At 40.8% G+C, this 15,147-nt stretch overlaps 1 protein-coding gene across 4 annotated transcripts in view; it reads left to right on the top strand.

Moving 5' to 3' along the window:
* LOC122806846 (cyclin-dependent kinase 17-like) overlaps nt 1-15,147 on the top strand; it is a 2,140,137-nt gene that overhangs the window by 82,146 nt on the left and 2,042,844 nt on the right. Inside the window, exon 2 of one of the 4 annotated variants that reach the window (XM_044077601.1) lies at nt 1,786-1,864. The exons of the other annotated variants lie outside the window; for them this stretch is intronic. The gene's annotated coding sequence lies outside the window, so the exon portion shown is untranslated. The remainder of the gene's footprint in view (nt 1-1,785; nt 1,865-15,147) is intronic. 4 annotated transcript variants of the gene reach the window in all.

Genomic DNA, 15,147 nt, shown 5'->3' with positions numbered 1-15,147 from the left:
ACAGTGATGGATAACTGTTTTAACTGAGAGAAAGGTGGGCAATTTATGGATTACCTTGTATTGTAGTCAGCCTCTCATCATTGTTCCAGACAAACTAACATCTGGAAGTCCAGGCTCAGAATACACAGCTAGCAGAGTACTTCTACTGTTAATCTGTTTACACTGTCTTTTGAAAATGTGCATAATTTTTCCCATCATTTTGTCGTGCATTGTTTTTCAAATGTGTTTGAGTAGTAGCCCACATCCTACTGGAAATGGGAAAAGCTGTATGTTGTTTGGTATTAAATGTTATGCTAATTGTGTGCAGATTTTTGACTGAATATACCTACTTTTCAAGGGCCTTTGCTTCTGTTTTCAATGTCTGCAAGTTGAAATATATGCTAGCAGACCTAAGGCAAGACAGATAAAAATGGATGCTGTAGATGTAATAGTCCCAGGCTAGCTACAATGGATGCTGTAGAAGTAATGGTCTCAGGCTAGCTGCAAGTCATACTTTTTTTCTAACCAAGAGCTTTAAGCACTGTAAAAATCTGTGCCCCAATACTAAACTTCCAGCTGAACTTTCTTCTCATAGGTTGTTTCTCATGGCTTATATGCTACTGAATAAGCACCTCAAGCTCTAAAGGGTTTGTGGGGCAAAAACCTTAAAAATTCAACGTGTATCTGACTGCAACCGTAAGGTTGTGACTAGGCATTACAAACTCTTCCTATACCTACTTGTTTTGTAGCAGCATCTCTGATGCGATAGCTACTGGCAAGAATCTATGTTCATCTACAGCAGGGGTGTCCAACCTTTTCACTTGCAGGGGCCGCATTGAGTCAACAGAAGTTGTCTGGGGACCGCATGTAAAATATATCATATAGTTAACTGTATCGCTGTCGCGGGTGACCAAAGTCGACCCACTGGCTGTATTGTAGGTGGTCGACCCACTGGCTGTATTGTAGGTGAATTTGAACAATGAATAAATGTAATAAATGCATAATATTTGTCCTAAAATTCAATCTCATTCAAATACTTAAAAAACAGTGAAATCTAACATCTTAATTTAACATCAAAGTTTATTTGTAAAACAAACAAATTAACAGGTACGAACCCTTCAATTTGTATGAGATCATACCTGTGATTTTGCCGGTTTCCTAAAGATGTCCATGTCTTCCATCATGTCCTTAATGCCCATATGATATGTTGTCCAAAGCGCTCATGTATTCTTCTGTTTCTAGCTTTTGTATCTGTCCCTGAAATTATTCAAGACATGCTACATCTGGTCAGGCTGGTCTGAAGATGAAAGAAGATTCATCAGTGGTATTCTCAAACTGAGCACTCCTTTGGAAAGGCACATTTTTAGCTTTGGAATCCGTTCCTGAAATATGGCACTGGCAATATTTCTTGCTTTTGCACTGCTGTCTGGTCTGAAGATAAAAGAAGGTTCATCAGTGGTATTCTCAAACTGAGCACCCCTTTGGAAAGGCACATTTCTAGCTTTGGAATCTGTCCCTGAAATATGGCACTGGCAATATTTCTTGCTTTTGCACAACTGTCTGGTCAGGCTGGTCTGAAGAGGAAAGAAGTTTCTTCAGTGGTGATGCACAGCTTGCAGGAATGATGAGACTTTTACTTCTTAAAAAATGAACAATTTGTATTTTTACATTTGTTTCACTGACTAACAGATGGTAGAACACGTTTAACTTTGGTTCACCCACTTACTATGGAGCCACAAAGAACATGTTAATATGCAACAACACATTCCAGTTTCACTAGGTAATCTCACACCTGCTTTTTTGCAGTTGCCTCTCCAATCTGCATGAGTGCACATTTCAGCTGACGACTTGCACAGATCCACTCAATGAGGCGTAGCATCATCAGGTAACACCTTTTTGTATTTCTTCCTTAGATTACTATAAATCTCCAACTTGAGGTTTTTCCAAATGTTTGCTGAAAATTTGGAAGGGGTCTTCCAGTGTTTGTTACATTTCTCAAATTTAAACAAATAATTGACTTTATTAGTAGTGGCAGTGTTTATTCGTGAAACCTGTTCACAAGGGTGCAGCCAGGCACAGACCTTCGCAGAATTCAAACTTATTGGTCCTAGTTCTTGTTATACTTGTGTCCATATCAGGAGGTTCAGGCTGTCAAGTCAGGATTGTTCTTTTGTGTAGTAGACCAACATTATGAGCATAACCTTTTTAATGTGAACACTGAGCTTGTCGTTTTGATACCAGTGCGTCTATATCGGTTTTGATAGAGGTAGTGGCGATGCGAAGAGTATTTTCAAGATGCTCATCTGAAATTTTTGTTCTGATTTTATTTTTTGTATACTTCATACGAGAAAAAAATTGCTTGCAAATGTATATACTCCCCAACAGAGATGTCATGAACAGGGCATGTTCGTGAAGTGACGGATATTTTTCTTTGGGTAGGTATAACTTATAAAAGTCCAATAAAGACGCGTGCAGAAATTTTTCTTTAAGTTGCATATCTGACTGCAATTCTATGCATTCCAGTTGCAGGTTTGCAGGCAACATGATGTCAACTAAGAATGGAGTAGCAAATATACTGAACTATTGTTGGTGTTTTCTAAAATCTTGAAATCTACTCTCAAACTCCTGTGATAAACTATTAAGTAATGCCGCATATTTTTCAGTATTTACGTGGCTTTGCTCAGACAGCGTTTCAAAGTGAATGAAGCTATTGTTCTTCATCTGACAGTGCCATAATTTCAGTTTCACTTCAAATGCCGTCACTGTTTGAAGCATGTCATTTATTAATAGGTTTTCCCCTTGGAGGCGCAGGTTCAGGTCATTTAAATGAGCAGTGATGTCTACTAAGAAGGCTAAATCAGCCATCCAGTTTGCATTTTCAAATTCGGGTACAGGCTTTCCTTTTGACTCCATAAAGGACTTTATTTCATCTCGTAAATCATAGAAGCGTTTCAGCATTTTTCCACGACTTAACCACCTCACTGCAGTAAAGTACAAGATGTCTCCATAGGTAGATTCCAAAGTAGTCAGAAACTCCTGAAACTGGCGGTGATTTAATCCTCTGGATCTTATAAAATTGATTGTTTTAATAACAACATTCATAATATCTTCCATTTTTAAAGTCTGTGCACACAAATTTTCCTGATGTATAATGCAGTGGTACTTCATGAAACGCACATTACTGTTTTGTTTTGCATCTTCTTCCATCAGTGTTGTTAGTCCTTCTTTCCAACCATAGCTGGAGCACCGTCAGTTACTATGCCAGACAGGTTTCCGATAGCCAAGGAAAATCTTGCCAGTGTTTCTTTTACTGCCTTGTACAGATAACAGACTTCATTGTATCTTTCAGTGGAACCAGACAGGCCAGTTCTTCAGTAATACTGAAATCGTTGTCAACACCACGAATAAATATGGCAAGTTGTGCCGTATCTGTAACATCAGTGCTGTCATCCAAAGCTATGGAGTAAAACTTGAAAGTTGCACACCGAGATTCCAAAGTGTTTTCAGTAGATTTGGCTATATCTTCCACACGCCTTGCGATTGTCTGGTGTGATGAACTGATTTTAGAAAATTCTGATTTTTTTTTTCCATGGCAAATTATGACTGCTACATTTTCAAGGCATCCTTTAACAAATTCACCATTGGCAAATGGCTTGGATTTTTTCGCAATTAAATTTGCTACAACATAACTTGCCTTCAGTAAAGAATCCGGCTGAGTAGCTGATTTTCGAAACGGCTGTTGTTGAAATGTAAGACTTTTTTTTAATTCTGATATTTTCTGTCTACGGCACACTCCTTGCAATTCACTTAATTTGGGGTGCATTTGAATATAATGCCTTTTCAAATTGTAGTTCTTGAAAACGGATACCACTTCTCTGCATACTAAGCAAAGTGCTTTATTGTTAGATTCAACAAAGAAGTACTCATCAGTCCATTTTTCCTGAAAGACACTCCTTTCATCCGCTATTTTTCTTTTCATGTTGGTTTTACTTTGACAGGATGCAGAAGCCATGCTGAAAAGTAAAAAAGGAGTAACCATTAACTACTTTATTCCTAGTTGTATAATTTTTAAAACAATGGCTAACAATTTACATTAAAAAATAAGGAAATAAAAATTAAAACTATCCATAGTTGTAGTTATGTAGTATATGTTAATGGTGTTGGAGGGATCATTTCACATCTGCAACATAACACAAAAATATCCCTTGGGTGAATTTACAGTTACCCATCCAGTTGTCCAGATTACATATGAGGAGGGCCAATGAGGCACTTTGTTTCATTTGTAGTACTAATGCCATTAGTCTTCAAAACAGCAATTACGCATAAAGCACATCACATTTACTGTGACTGTTGGTCTGTACTTTGTGCCAGTAATACTGGGCATTTTGAAATGTTCTTCATAATTCATGAAATTCAGATGGACTGCGATAGAGCTATGAACATGTATGGTTAGCTGCATGTAATCAACAGTTTCTTACTGCTACAAGGATGGCAGCTTTCAATGACGTAATCAGAGCTGTACCATCAAGTTAAATACGGTGTACTTTGCATGCTACCCAAGAAAACTCATTCACTTGCAATGAAAAAAACTGGCACACACTGACACTGTCATTAATTCACTACAGTACTACCAATTCACACTGGGAAAACCACTCCAGCCGTCCCAAGTAGGTAAAATGTCAACATTAGCAGCCCTACAGTACTACAATCCACAAAATTAAGCCAACAAATTTGCAATAAAGTAAAGAATTCACATCACTGACTTAATAAAACAATTCTGAATAAGAGGGTCTCACCCAAACAAATGACTGGTGCCAGAAACATGACCACAAGCCGAATGCCAACAAATGCATCATCATCCCTTTTGGCCCAAAGTTTTGGGGAAAGCGGCTGTGAGGCTTGCCAGCCCAGCTAGATGTTATTTTGTACATAGTTCTATGTCATTTTTGACTATTAATATAATTCCTATGCTTGTCTTACAAATGTAAGTAAACTATACATATGTGTACATTAAACTATTGGTGCAGAAGTGTGTGTTGAACTGTATGTTCTGTACTGAGCTTCAGGAATGTAAACACTGTGTACCCTGCTGGAAAAGAGCGGACACGTGTATAATAACTGTATACCTGTGCAGGTGTGTGCTGTAATGGTAGAAGTTGGGACATACAGAGTTAATTTACAAACACTAAGAAAAGAAGTGAATTGTTTTACGACTGTGTTTATCTCATCAAGAAAACAGGATGTCTACACTGAGCCAGAAGTTCTATTGTCTGGAAACAGAATAAATGACAGGTTTCAAATGTAAAACTGTTTGTTTTATGACTTCCAGTTCTAGGCACATTTCTGAGAGATAAGTAAACTCTCTTAGGGACAGATTGGAATATAGCAAGATTAGTAGATGTTTTCTGTATTTGAGACTGTCCTGCAATGTTGTTTAAATAAAATATTTCCTGTGATTCTGAACTCTGTCACTTTATTCATTGAGTTATTGAATATTGTCTTATTCTTTTTATTGTTTATTATTAAATATATTTAAACCTTTTAATTGTGGCTGGTTTGTTTATTTAAATTAAAAGCTCTTACAGTACTTGACATTGTATACTCCAGTCCAATAGCCTTACTGTTGGTCACACTTGCCATTTGTATAATAGTAACATCACACAGTAGGATTGGTCACCCTGTGGTTTGGGCCATATAGTAGCCGATACGTAAGGATGGTTGATAGTGATTACTGCCTTATAGTCTGGGCAGACGAGGGCATAACTAGTGAACCTGTGCCAGCCTTCCCCAGGTGTGTGTGTTTGCATTTAAATCAAATCAGTGTGTGTGTGTTTGTATATAAATCAAATCAGTGTGTGTGTGTTTGTATATAGCTTGAATTTCAACTGTGCCATACCTGTGTACCTCAAAATTCACTTTCTTATTGCCACTACTTTTATTGCATTTTTTTTTCATTTAATTATTTGACACAGATTCTATTTTATCCATTTATATTTCCTAATTTAATTCCTTAGCTGTTTATAATTTTATTTACTCTGCATACATCATCAGCTTAAGATGTGGCATCCTATGTTTTTCACAAAAGCGTGCACCTTGGTTAGTAATTTTGTATACCACTAACTTTTGTCTCTTTTTAAGTGAATTACACAACCAGATTCACACTCTTTGTTTTGATACTTTACCCTCAGTAACAGAAGCATATAGTTTTCTTTGAGCCCTGGTTTCTTGCAAGGAGTAAATGACTAATAAATTATTTTTTTCTAGGTTAACAATTACTGAATTTCTATTTTGTGGTTGCTATTTTGAGTTTTTCCTCTGTTTGAAAGACAAAAACAATAACTAACTCCAAGACTTCCTCCTCTGCAGTATCTAGAAATGTGGCATACATAACTTTTTAGGCTTTTCATCAATTCCCTTCACAGTGATAAATAAATAAACTAAATTACTGATGAGGAATATCCCCATGTCCTTCATGGATGCATCTGCAGTCATAACAACTGGGTTGTCCTGTCGTCAGGCAGCCCTTCGGTCGGCCGGATTCCAAAGTCCGGGTCCGGCTTCGGCTGATGTCGCACTTCACCCGACGTCATCTCTGCTGGTCTTCGGGTATAAAGGCATCAGCCGATACCATTTTCCCCAGTCTTTCTTGCCGCGTGGCGCCCGAAGCAGAAGCTGTTCGCAAGTGCCGGTCGGTCAGATCCAGAGATTACTACTTCCGAATACTACTTCGAAGACTTCTAAAAGCTAAGTACCCCGTTGGGGACTCTTTCTTGCCTCAGCCGATGTCAGAAAAAGTCAATAACTGTTTAACTTGTGGGAAACAAATACCTCATAAAGATTTCCACTCTTACTGTTTGCCTTGTTTAGGCCCAGACCACAACGTAGCAGCCTGTTCAGCCTGTGCCTCATTCAACCGACGAACGCTTAGGCGTCGGTCGGAGTTTGCTGAACAGTTTTTCGGCTCAGATTTTGCGTACATTATGCCGTCGGATCCTCAGACTACCCAGATTGTTAAAAAACGCAAAGAAAAAGACCGACACTCGCGGTCCGCGGTTTCGGCCGAAACCATGGTTAAGCAAACCGCGAGTGTCTTGGTTTCGGCCGAAACCGAGAAAACTGATCAAAGCACAGCTGAATCAATGACTACTTCTGAGACTCCTGCTACCTTACTTGAATCGGCCTCAGAAATCTTACCTACAGTGGTTACTAGTGACTTATCAGACACCATCCCTTTGGATGTCTCTACCCCAGCACGTGGTGCTGCTAGGCCTCCTGCAGCCATGTCTATTAAGGCCTTTACCAGGGCTAAAGCAGCCAAATCTACTAAATCAGTGCCTGTTAAACCCCCCTCAACTAGGCCCACTTCTAGTTCACAAATGCTTACTCTGGCAGAAGATTTAATATCCTTAATTAGTGTATCTCAATCTCACCCAGACAGTGCCTATCAGCCCCAGAAAAGAGACCTAGAGCAGAGCCCCGAGCCTGTGTCCTCTGATGATTCCGCTGGAGGACTCAGATATTACAGACCAGCCAGAGGCTCATTTCTCCAATTATGAAGACTCAGATGCTGAAGAATCCATTCCAGCTGCTTCTCCACCAGAAGAATTCTCCTTTGGGGAAACCTTACATGCCATGCGAGAACAATTCCAATGGCAGGAACAGGATTTCTCAGATTCCAGAAAAAGACTTAGGACTTTTCTGCACCTCCCACAACACAGTCCTTTAGCTATACCTCCTGTCCTCTCTGTTGTGGACGATGCATTTAATGATGTCTGCACTGCACCAGATTCCTTACCTCCAGCCCCTGCCAAACCAGACAGATTTTACAGGGTTCCAGACACTCATCACCACTTATACAAGGCCCCACTTGCAGACCCCGAAACTATATCCCAGGGGCCTAAGGCAGTAGCCTCGACCACAGCAAAAAACCCTATTCCTTCTCAAAGGGAAGCCAGGTCTTTAGACAGATGGGGCAAAAAGGTTTACACCTCCGCTACTCTCTCAGCTAGAGCTTTAAATTGTCAGTTTCACATGATACAATACCAAGAGTTTATGCTTGATCAGTTAACTAAAAAGCTATCCTCTGATGACTCTATAGATAAGAAATATATATATTAGAAATGGTAAATAACATACAACAGGTTAGTAACCATTCCTTAAAATGTGGCTATGATGCACTGGAGGCTTCATTTAGATCAGCCATGACTGGCACAGTGATAAGAAGACATGCATGGCTGAAGGAACAGGTCTTACCGGACCATGTTAAAGCTAAGTTATTAGATGCACCTATGGATAAAGCCAGTTTGTTTGGTACACCTGCCCAGCAGGTAATGAAGAAAATGGAAGAAAAGGCAAAATCTGTACAAACGGTTAAAGATTTCTTGCAGGTTCAACCCCAAGGTTTAGCAGGAACTGGCCTGCCAAAAATTGGTCCTTTCCTGACTCCACAAGATCCCAAAGGGGCAGGAATAGACGTCCCAGAGGCAGAAATCAATCCAGAGGGGGTGCCTACAGAGGACGACAGTGGCAAGGTAATAACAGAGGCACAGACACAGCCACTGCCACTACAACAGCACAGTGACTTGATTCTAACTCCGCCTACCAGGGAACAAATAGCAGCACCATTAGGCGGAAAATTAACCTTATTTTCGAAGAACTGGCACTATATCACAAAAGACAAGTGGATTCTGCAAACCATAGACCAAGGATACCGGTTCCACTTCCACACTTTACCAGTCAAAAGAGGAATGCCAAACCTGCCTCCAAAACAAAAAACAGAAGCTCTACAGCAGATAATGCAACTAACAAAGATGAGAGCTGTGGAAAGAGTGCCAATAACAGAACAAGGCAAAGGATTCTACTCCAGACTATTCCTAGTTCCAAGAAAGGAAAAAAGCTGGAGACCTATTCTCGACCTGTCCATCTTAAATACATACATCATTGTCCCAAAATTCAAAATGCTGACCCTCCAGCAACTTCTTCCCATGCTGGGCAAGGAGTGCTGGCTGGTAACTCTAGATCTCAAGGAGGCATACCTGCACGTCCCCATACGACCAATTTGCAGAAGATACCTCAGATTTCTTGCAGGATCAGAGCACTATCAATTCTCAGCATTGCCCTTTGGCTTATCTACTGCGCCCAGAGTATTCACAAAATGCCTGGCATCAGTAATCGCCCACTGCAGACTACAGGGAATCCAAATTTATCCATACCTGGACGACTGCCTGCTACAGGGGGACAACAAAAGCAAGCTGACAACAGATTTACAAAGGGTCATTTACTTGCTACAAGCACTGGGATACACAGTCAATTTGCAAAAGTCAAGGCTGATACCATCCCAAACAAGGACATTCTTGGGCGCGGAATTGGACACAGTAAAACAAATGGCATTCCTAACTGCAGAAAAACAAAAAGAACTCCCTCTTTACTTCTTGGCACTAACAAAACAGAACAAGCTAACAGCAAGAAAAGTTCTACAGGCCTTGGGCTTCATGGCATCATGCATAATCTTGGTTCCACATGTCAGACTACATATGAGAAAACTACAGTGGTACCTAAAGAATTTATGGTCCCAACACAGGCACAGCCTAGAAGCAGAAATTCCTCTAATCCCATGCCTAAAACAGGAGTTCCTATGGTGGGCTCAAGCATGCCAGTCAAATCCAGGCCTACCCTTTCACAACTATCAAGCAAGCCAAACCATCACAACAGACGCCTCAGACCTAGGATGGGGGGCTCACATGCTGGACAAATGCGTACAAGGATTGTGGACACAGGACCAGCTCCATCTGCACATCAACCTAAAAGAAATGCTGGCAGTAAAACTGGCAATCCAAAAATTCAGACCATTCCTCAAAGCAGGACATTTGATGATAAGGACAGACAACACCACAGTCATGTGGTACATCAACAAACAGGGAGGCACTCATTCATACCCCCTATGCAGAATGACTTTGGACCTTTGAAACCTGGCACTCAGCTACAACATCCAGTTACAGGCAATATTCGTACCAGGAAAGGAGAATACTCTAGCAGACATGTTAAGCAGAACCACCTTGGATGCTCACGAATGGATGCTACACCCGGACATCTTCAAGGCCATCTCAAAGAAATGGGGAATGCCACAGATAGATCTATTCGCTTCCCCTCTCAATCACCAGCTCAAAAAATTCTGCACAAGGACATTCCACCCACTTGCATGGAAAGTGGACTCGCTCTCCTTCAGCTGGAAAGGTCTGACAGCATATGCATTCCCACCTCTTCCCTTGATACACAAGGTATTACTAAAAATCAAGGAGGAACGTCCAAGGATAACCCTGATAGCTCCAAACTGGCCAAGACAACACTGGTACCCATTGCTGAGGAGCATGTCTCGGGACAAAATGTGGTCAATACCCCTGATGCCTTTGATGTTAACTCAGAACAACTACAGCATCACGCATCCAAACATAAAAACGTTGCAACTGACTGCATGGAACATCACATAGCAGCAACTAATCCACAGCTTTCCCAAAGGGTTAAAGTCATTATCCTTGAAGCCCGCAGACCTTCAACAAGAAGGAACTATGCAGGAAAATGGAAAAGGTTTGTCATTTGGAGTGCTGAAAGAGGAAAAGATGTGTCGAATATAGACATTGCTAACATTCTGGAGTATTTGGCAAAGCTTCTACATACAGGCCTGTCCTATTCCTCCATCAAGATACATGCATCAGCTATTTCAGCAGAATACAGCTTTGATCCACCTGTCTTTTCACATCCTTTACTCAGGCAGTTCCTCAGAGGGATCAAGAATGTAAAACCTCCTAGGAAACCACCATTGCCAGCTTGGGATTTGAACTTTGTGCTGGAAAAGTTGACACTCGCACCTTTTGAACCAGCAGCAACAGCAGACCTGCAGCATCTATCGTGGAAAACTGCTTTCCTACTGGCAATAACCTCAGCAAGAAGGGTTTCTGAACTTCAGGCCCTAATGGCAGTACAACCCTTCCTAATCTTCCACCAAGATAGAGTGTCCATGAGGACTAATCCTACATTTATGCCTAAGGTGGTATCCAGAGTGTCTTTAAACCAGGCAATCCACCTGCCTACCTTCTTCCCAAACCCACAAAACAGAGGGGAAAGAATGCTGCATACCTTGGATGTACATAGACAGCTACGCTACTACCTGGACAGAACAAAAAGTAACAGAAAAACTGACCAGCTGTTTGTAGCCTATGCCACAGGAAGGGAAGGAAAAGCGATTTCCAAACAGACAATCTCCAAATGGATAGGAAATTGCATACGATTCTGTTACTCCTTTCATGGAAAACCAATTCCACAGAACATAAGGCCTCATTCTACAAGGGCAACAGCCACTACCACAGCCTTCTTACGAGGAGTGGCAACCAAGGACATTATTGAGGCGGCTACTTGGACCTCCTTGCATACATTTGCCAAGCATTATAATTTACCTCTGTATTCCAGATCCCGAGCAGGGTTTGCCACTGCTGTACTGCAAGGGATCCTAACCACACCATAATATATTCTTCCTCCTCCCCTAGTTGGCTATGGTATTCTACCCAGTTGTTATGACTGCAGATGCATCCATGAAGGACATAGTACAGTTTTGTACCTACTATAAATGTAGATGTCCGAACTGGATAGCATCTGCAGTCAGGATTACCCTCCCTCCTTCCCCTCTGTGGTACTCCTAGGGTATTTACCCTCCTAATAGCTAGCTGGCGGGGGGGAGTCTCTTATGGTGTATTTGTTTGTATATATGTACATACATGCTTATTTTTGTGTTTGCCTTCTATCTTTTTGGAAACATTGGCATTTACCCAAAATTTAGCCTTCCAAGAGGGCAACTGGCATCTGGGGCAAGAAACACTGAGGAAAATGGCGTCGGCTGATGCCTTTATACCCGAAGACCAGCAGAGATGACGTCGGGTGAAGTGCGACATCAGCCGAAGCCGGACCCGGACTTTGGAATCCGGCCGACCGAAGGGCTGCCTGACGACAGGACAACCCAGTTGTTATGACTGCAGATGCTATCCAGTTCGGACATCTACATTTATGGTAGGTACAAAACTGTACTTTTTCTGCCAACTTGCATTGCAGATGGACTTCCTGGTGGTTACTTTAGGTAACATCATCATTCCATGAAGTCAACAAGTTATGTGATGGAAAAACAAAATATTAACTTACTCCAAAAAAAAAAAAAAACATTCTGAACTAAAAATTATATTTCTGCACTTCAGGCTGTTCAATGACTTGAAAACAGTTATGCATTTAACATAGTGGAAGAATTCTTTGCTGCCACCAAAAACTAAATAAAATGCATGGCTTTGTTAGAATGTCAGCTAAACTAAAGTTTCACACTTGGGAGTCCTGTGATATGCACAGCCCATCTAACCAACAAATGCAGCTAAACAAACCAGGATGCAACTCTTAACTTTAAAGCAGGAAACCTCTGTCCCAGATAACGCATTTGGAAAGAACACAACATGTCATGTGAGAATTACAAAACTGATTGGATTCAGATAGTGGGAAATCATGAAAAGGACAATATGGCTAAACCTTATCCACTGACAGCCAATGTCACCTGTGAGGCAGTGGTGACTTGCATTTCCATGTATGAGAAATATGTCACAAGAACGCTACACCCAGTTATTAAACTTTAAGTTTAAACTAAGCCTCATTTATGCAGATACACGAAGTAGAGAAAAATTAAGTGTTGAAAACAAAGATGGTGCTCTGCCTTACTTCGTTCATATCACACAAGGCCCGCTGATGAAAAATAAGACACTGCATTGCCAAAGCCATCCTGTGTACATGGAGGAAGAAGCAACTTAATTATATATAAAAGTTTCTGCATGAGACAAGATGTTATCCTGTAACACTCTAGCTGAGCTTATTGTGGTAGCATTAAGAAGTAACCGGCCTTTCTATGCACCTAAATCTGGGAAACAACAAGTATGGATAAAGGACATTACAATCTCACTAAAAATCAAGAATTTTGTTTACAAGGATATGACAACAATGTCTTATCCCTTGGGAACTGCCTAAAATACTAACACATGTAATCTAATTTGATACTCATGCCAATATCACTGTAACTGTAAACAATAAGTAGTGACTTATACAATAAAAGTAAATGTAAAGACTTATTTTTTTCTCACAAAAAAAAGCACACACAACATTCATACGTTCACAGTTAGAACAAACCATATGAGTCTGACAATTTAAAATCCTAAACATGAACGTTGCAGAAGCACAGACTTTTCCCCAAACTTAATCTTCCCATCCTTATCAGAAACAGTTGGATTATAATTAAATAAATGTTTGGCACCAGTAGGATTAACTAAAGCTACAACTAATGGGTCAGATTTTGAGTATAAAAGAATTAACAGACTGATGGACTTTATACATCCCATCTGCATTTTTAGGGGCAGCTGGCTGGGTGCCAGGAAAATGGCAGGCAGTAACATATCCTCCAAAGCTGACAGAACTGGGGGAATGGGTGAAGGTTCTTGAAATTTCCTGTTAACAGCTCATTGTATTTCTTGAGGGACTGGAGAAACCTCAGTGTTCTCTTGCGGAAAACAATGGCACATTCTGAAAATAGTGTGAGAAACAGATCCCCCCCCCCCCCACACACACACACACACACGGAGATTCAGAAACTGGGCTCCAAGTCTGAATCAGAAATCCGAAGAGAAAATCCATTGCCTGCCCTTTCTTATCCAAATATAGAATCCTGAATCACTTTAGGAGAAGAGAGGCATCCCTCTTTCATTTACCAGAAACCATCATATAAGGAGGATCAGTAGCCTAAGTCAGATCCCAGTATACTAATCCTACGGAAATTAGGAGGAGTAGATACATGTTTAGTTTTCTGTTTCTTCTTGACAGGAACAATGATGCCAACAGTGTTATTTAATAGCAGCATCAGTTTCCTCAGAATTGGACACAACATTCTGGCAAAAAAGGGAAGCCATCCCTGTTCCCTCTCCCAGGACCAGGGACTCTCCCTTGCCCGCTGAGGGGACCTCAACAGCCACAGTGGACATGGCTAACCCCTGGTCTATCATGGCTGCAGGTGCTATACCAGAGGGACCTGGGGGTAAAAGAGGAGTTGTCTAAGGTACAACTAATGGCCACAGCAAAGTCACCCACCTGTGGCTGATGTAAATTGCTAGAATGCTGTGGTGACAAAGCCGGCTTACTTGACCTTTTTCTTTTTGTGGCTAGAAGTACCACCAATTATGAGACCGACAGTTTACTCCACAGTCATGCAAAAACTGGTGCCTTTTTCCCAGGGAAAACAAGCAACAAGAGCCAGTAAAACTTAAGTCTTTAAAACTCACTTTTTTACACATAAAAGAGTAAAAAGCACTTTAAAAAAACCAGACAGCCCCAAAAAAGTAAAAAACACAATTACTCCAGAGAAAAAAAATGTAGAAGTTGTTTAAAATAACTGAAACTGACCGGAAAAACAGCGCTCTTGTTTTAAAAGTATAGTATGGCCTTATTGATAGTCCATTAAAACACAAACTATTAGCTTTAAAATACATTTCCTGAACAGGAAAGGAGTTATAAAAAAGATTTTTTTTTTTTAAATGAAAGCATTTTCTCCCCAAAGGAAACTGCAAGTTAATAGCACAAGTTGACTGCCAATCTTTGAAAACTTCAGGAATGTACTTTTCAGTGTCAGGAAAGCTCTGAAAGGCTTGGCACCCAAACATGTCTTTTAGTTAGCTCAAGCTGACTGAGTAGGTACGTGGAAGGCACCCTGAAGCTCTGGATTCTGGCCAGCTTTTACATCCTAGGCAGGATACAACCCATACAACTAAGGTTACTGCAGCAGTGACCAGCATGATGAACATCTCCAAACCGGTTGGATACACTGGCTGCCCACAAGCATGGAAGCAGCAGGGGATTTAGAGTCCATCAAGGGCAGTCCCCTCAAAGATCACTTTACATCGTAAGAACTTCTGATAAAATCAATTGATGCCCTCCTTCATGGGCTATGATTGAGCTGGATCCCAAACAGAGAATCAACAGCATGGAAGGAGTCAGACAGTACAACTGCAAAGGATCAAAAGGCAAAATCCTTTAAGTTCAAACTTACTAAAGCATGGCCAGCTCCTGAAGCTGGGGTTGAGACAGTATGTGGTAAAGGTGTGG

Source organism: Protopterus annectens, chromosome 7.part0 (genome assembly GCF_019279795.1).
Source record: "Protopterus annectens isolate FY-2018-M chromosome 7.part0, PAN1.0, whole genome shotgun sequence".
In the NCBI taxonomy this organism is placed as follows: domain Eukaryota; kingdom Metazoa; phylum Chordata; order Ceratodontiformes; family Protopteridae; genus Protopterus; species Protopterus annectens.
The sequence above is the reverse complement of the archived record's forward strand: the minus strand, read 5'-3'. Positions and strand labels throughout refer to the sequence as shown.